Source organism: Apodemus sylvaticus, chromosome 6 (genome assembly GCF_947179515.1).
Source record: "Apodemus sylvaticus chromosome 6, mApoSyl1.1, whole genome shotgun sequence".
Lineage (NCBI taxonomy): Eukaryota > Metazoa > Chordata > Mammalia > Rodentia > Muridae > Apodemus > Apodemus sylvaticus.
The window spans coordinates 120,420,503-120,426,502 of NC_067477.1; the positions used below are offsets into that span (position 1 = coordinate 120,420,503).

Sequence of the window (6,000 nt, forward strand, 5' to 3'; positions counted from 1 at the left end):
CGTGGTTCCTTACACATCCCTGCCTGGGAAGAGTGAGGTATACAGTTTGCTCAGAAAATACAATCTGAGACCCTGCTTCAAAAATTGTGGTAGGGAGAAAGAATTGCAATTTTAAGTATTGAGGATGAAAAAAAAAAAAAAATGGAAAACAGAGTCAGGGAGTATGATACCCCTTCATGTATGAGGCCCCAAACTCTATTTAAACATCCTGAGCAGAAGGCAGCTGGGCAAAGCGGTGTTTAAAACACAGTTGTTTTAAAAATACATTGTGTAGTTAAGTAGACTAAAATGACAAGGTGGTAAATTAAGTGTACGACAAGAAAAAACTGGTGTCATATGCAGACATAGCTAGGCAGAATCACATGGAAAAGTGTCATCAGTAGGAAGCGAACACACTCGCAGGTGGTTCAGTGGGTGGAAAGCAGTTGGGGAGCTGGCAATCAGTTCAGATCCCAGGCACCCACCTGGGTCAGTCAAAGGCCTGAGTGGGCGGTGCCACTTGTGTCTATGCCTGAAGAACAAAGTTCAGTACCAGGACCTACACTGCAGAAGGAAAAGAACCAGTTGATCATGTTGCCTTCTGTCCTCCGCTTACACCCCCACCTCTCACACCCCCACCTCTCACAAGGAAGGAAGAGTGGTTCCAACAATCTCTAAGAGAACAAAGCCAGATGGGGTGGCCTGATGTTTAAAATCAGGCTCCTGTGACAGGTGGCAGGTGAAGACCCAAGAGTCACCCCACTCAGAAGGTGGCAGGTGTGTGTGTGTGTGTGTGTGTGCGCGCGCGCGCGCGCGCGCTGCGCGCGCGCGCGCGTCCTTCAGTTAGGATCCCATTTCTAATTTGGCATGAATGATAAAAGCTACTGTCAAGTCCATGTTCTTCATCTCCCCTCATTGTGAGAAATGGGGAAGTGTTAGAAAGCAACACAGCCTTTATCAGAGTCAATAAATGATTTACAAACACCAGGAGGCCCCAGCAGCAGGCCAGACTTTTTCTTGTGCTCACCGCCAAGCCTGACCGCAGGAGTTTGAATCCTAAGTGGTGGGTGGAGAGAACCATCTCTTTCATACATTCTATGGTTGGTGCAGGCATATCAAATGTTGAAACAATTGGAAACATTACATTGAGATAAGCGAATGTGAGACCCAGCCCAGCCCAGGACCATTGCCATTGAAGTGTTCACTTTGTGTAAGGTTTCTGCACTCGAGGAGTGAACAGCAGGCATGAAGATGAGGCGTTTGTGGTAAGTTCTTTGGAGAGTTTACTAACAAGGGTCTGTTGGGAGCATGGGGGAGAGTCGTTTAGGACTGACAGGTATGGAAGTGATGTAAGCAGGAAGGGCTTCCTAGAGGAAGACATCCTGAGTGCTAAGGAGTGTGGATAAAGAAGCTGTTGGAGACTGGTGCGGGAGAGGTAGCAGCTCTCGGCTAGTCAGCATCCTGAATAATTTGGAACTCTCTCAGGCAGCCTTGACTGGGGAAGCCGGGTCATAGCATTCTGCCTACTGCCGGGACTCCAGAGTCCCGGTGGTAGATTTGTACCCTCCTGCACAAAGGGTGAACAGGAAGTACGTGACAGAGCTTGGAGAAAGGCATATATTTGTTAAGAGAACAAATTCCGTTTTTGAACTGAGAAACTAGGGTAGAGGGGCAGTGCAAACCAGCAGAGCATCTGGTTCCAAGAGTGTATGAAGAACTTGGGGAAATGTGGATGGGTCGTAGTTTAAAGCAGTGTGTTTACGATCTGAAATTACCTCTGTAGAAGTTGTGTCTTCCTCTGTGGTGTGCCCCAGCCACCCGCCATGGTGCCTGTTCTGACCCAGGCTCTACCATTGAGCTGTATCCCAGTCTGAAAGGAATAGTTTGTTCTTCACAATTTCTAGTTTTTAAAGGCAAGAAAAAGTCTGTTGACTTTTTTTTTTTTTCTGCCTACAGCAAAGAGGCCTGAAAATGCCTTGCCTCGTTTTGCTGTAAACTATTTACAGTCCTCTCTAGGGGCTTGAGACAGTAGAGTGCTTAAGAGCGCTTACTGCTCTTGCAGAGAGGGCCAGAAGTTTGATTCTCAGCACCTACCCTGTGGCTTACAACCGTTTCTTAACTCCAGTTCCAGGGGATCCAGTCCTCTCTTCTGGCATCTGTGGGCATACATGGTGTATATACTTATGAGCAAGCTAACACACACACACACACACACACACACACAATTAAAATCTAGCAAGAACAAAATAAAATTTTTTCCAGCATTAAAATTAAAATCTTCTGTCAGACTAATGTAGAAAATAGTTATTTTTTTGGCCATTGTTACTTAATAGGTGAATTTATGTGGGCTATCTCTTCTGTTAGGCTAATTCTTTTTAAAAGGCAGGAAGATGTGGGTAGCTGACAGTGATAAAGGGTCTTTGGCATATACCAGGTTTGGCACTGCTACCCACAGAATAAACAAAGTATTATTGTGTTCAAACTCGCCTCATGTGCTTAGGTCAGCACAGATTGGTAGTGATCTGTGAGCCAGGATTTGGGTAATGCCCAATCACTTAGAGCGTGTTGGGCAGGGCTGGGTCTATTCCCTGAGCCCATGCAAACTTAACTGGTACATTGTTTGCCATACTGTCTAGTTTGCCCAAATTAAAGACTCTAGACCAGTGATTCTTAACCTTCCTAATGCTATGACCCCCTAATACCTCATGTTGTAGATACCCCAACCATAAAATTATTTTGTCATTACTTATAAATAATGTTGCTACTGTTGTGGATCATGATGTAAACATCTGATATGCATAATATGCAAAATCAGGGAATCTTGACACACAGATTGAACTCCAGTTCTAGGATATCTGACACACTCCTCTGGTCTCTGTGCACATCACATGTAGTGAGCCACCCTTTGTTCTTCTCTGTTACAAGATGGTGCTGGCCACATGCAGTTCCCTGGTAGTAAATCATTTGAGTACATGTGCAGAGTGCTGTATTCCTTATCACACTTACATGCTAATGAAGTACTCACTTAGTTGACCTATGAGGAAACGACTGGCTATCTCCCTGGGCAGACGGAGCTGAGTAGGCTTTATAAAGTGAGGCTGGGAGAGAGCCTGGGGCCGCCAAAAGAAGAAATAAGCTTAATTCAAAGTGTCCCGAATAAACCATAGAAGGAAGAAACTCCCTGGTGTTGCGTCCTCTTTGCTGGCGAAGGTGGACGCGACAATCACACATGTGTGCACAAAACTGAATCTTAAAAGAATGAGTGTTCTGAGCTGGGTGGTGGGGCTTGCCTTCCATCACCAAACTCAGGAGGCTGAGGTAGGCAGGTCTTAAGTTCAAGGTCAGCCTGGTCTACAGGGCCAGTTCCAGGACAGCCAGGGCTGTTACACCAAGAAACCCTGTCTCAAAACAAAACAAAAAACTTAAAAAAAAAAAAAACCAAAAAAACAATATTCTGGTATGTAGTTAGCTGGATAAGCAGTGCTACAGTGTACCCATCATTTGAAAAATGCTAGCCAAACCACTATGCTCCTGCCAGTCTGGGAGACATCAGAGCACAGTAGGGCTGCAGGTTCATCTGTTTTCAACTCCAGTGTATACTACAGACAATTAGGAAATACTGAAAGATATAAAATGTGAAATTTTTTGTATGTCTAGTACTTTTTTTGTGCTATGTGATTTTTGTTATCAAACTTGCAAGCCATATTCTGCACAGTTTATCATAAATTGCCTGGTAAATGTGGATGCTCTTAAACACTTAGGTTTTTTTTTTAAGATGTATTTATTTTATTACATGTTTGTGTGTCTGGCATGGTGGTGTACATATGCATCCATCTGCCTTCAGAGCCAGAAGAGAGCGTCAGATTCCATGAAGTTTTAGTTAGAGGCACTTGTGAGTTCTCTGAAGAGGATGCGGAAAATCTAACCCTGCTCCTTAGGACCCACAAATACACTTAACTGATGAACTCTCTCTCCAGGACCCAGATGACAAAAATTAGCCTGGCGCCTGGAGCCACCAGATGTGGCCAACCCTATTCTGCAGAACAGGCTGCCCTGGAAGTCTTGCAGGAAAGCATCAAGAGGGTCAAGGATGGCCCTCCCTCCATCCCCACCACCTGCTTCTATGCCTTCTATAACACAGAACAGCTGCTGAATACGGCAGAGATCTCCTCTGATAGCAAACTGCTGGCTGCTGCCTTTGACAACTCCTGCATAAAGCTCTGGAGCTTGCGATCCAAAAAGCTGAAATCAGAGCCCCACCATGTGGACACATCCCGAATCCGTCTAGCTTGCGACACTCTGGAAGAGGAGGAGGAGAATGAAGAAGATAATACAGGCACAGAGATGAAGATCCTGCGGGGACACTGTGGCCCAGTATTCAGCACACCTCCTCGCAGACAGCTCAGGGCTGCGCTCTTGTTCTGAAGACATGTCTGTCAGGTACTTGGACTTGGGGAGCTTCACCAACACTGTCCTGTATCAGGGACATGCCTACCCTGTGTGGGATGTGGACATCAGCCCCTACAGCCTGTACTTTGCCAGTGGGTCCTATGGCCGTACTGCCAGGCTGTGGTCTTTAGATCGGACGTACCCACTGAGGATATATGCAGGACACCTGGCAGAGGTGGACTGTGTCAAGTTCCACCCCAACTTAAACTACTTAGCTACAGGTTCCACTGACAAAACTGTTCGGCTGTGGAGTGCCCAGCAGGGGAACTTGGGGCGGCTCTTCATGGGTCACCGAGGCCCCGCGCTCTCCCTCTCCTTTTTTCCCAACAGTAAGAACTTGGCATCTGCTGGTGAGGACAAGTGGTTAAAGTTGTGGGACTTGGCCTCTGGGACACTTTTTAAAGAACTGAGAAGCCACATGGACAGCATCACCACTCTGGCCTTTAGCCCAGACAGCGGTCTGATTGCTTCTGCCTCCATGGACAACTCTGCGTGTCTGGGACATCAGAAGCACTTGCTGCAACACACCTGCTGACGGCTCTTCCAGGTGAGCTCATGGGCGTGTACACTGAGCAGATGAGCACCGTCCTGAGTGTACAGTTCATGGCCTGCAACCTCCTCCTGGTGACTTGAGTCACACAAGAGAATCAAGAACACTGAGTCTTTATCCAGGCGGCAGACTGGGTGGGGCTGGAAGACTGGTCACAGTCCAGGACTTGCTAAAACTGAATCAGTGATTGCAAAAGAGCCCTCCCCTGCCCCACATGTACTCAACACAGCCCTGGTTGAGAGCTGGGGTGCTCCAGGCCTGAGGCCTCCAGCTTCATGCAGGCACCTTGCTCTGTCTCTTCCCAGGGGGTGTCCTGGGACAGTTGTAGAACTCCCCCTCTGGCAGCTGTACACAGTCTGTCTCTCCTTGAGGGAAGTGGGGACAGGAACTAGGAAAGGAAGGGATGATCTGACAGTCTTTCCATTTCCACAATGAAAAAAACCAGGATCTTTATATTATAATTAATAACTTTATTATTGAGAAGAGGAAACCTAGCACTGGCAGCAAGGGACTCCTGGCACTGGCTATAATACTTGAATTTTTGAGGTTCAGGGAATTCAGACTTTGGCCAACTGTATCAGGAAAAAGGGGCACCATATGCCTTGCTTCTGTGGGCGTGAAGGTAGCTACTGAGCATGGGCTCCTGCAGTGATGGAGGCTGCACTTCTGTCAGCGCTTGTACCCCCGGGGGCGGGGGGGGGGGGGGGGGGGGAGAAGCACTGTGGTGGCAGAGGGTAGGCGTCAGCGCTGTGCCAGTTACCCAGGGTTCCAACCCTACACCATCAACAAAATTATGATACAAAATAATAAGTCACTAGATAGACTTAAATGCTGGATTTAAAGGTAACTTTATTCCAGGATGTGGCTTATTGGTCCTTTACTCCCTCAGTGACCTGCTTCCACCTCACTGCAGTGTTGGTAGCGAGCAGGGGGTGAATCTTGAGTGCACACTCACAAGTATGGACCAAGCTCTAAGGACAAAGCAAGTTCTGATGTCTGCTAAGGGATTAAACATTTCTGTT

General features: G+C 47.1%; 1 pseudogene; it reads left to right on the top strand.

The window, feature by feature from the left end:
• Positions 1–1,287: 1,287 nt before the first annotated feature.
• LOC127687984 (TAF5-like RNA polymerase II p300/CBP-associated factor-associated factor 65 kDa subunit 5L) lies at positions 1,288–5,641 on the top strand (annotated as a pseudogene).
• Positions 5,642–6,000: the final 359 nt, after the last annotated feature.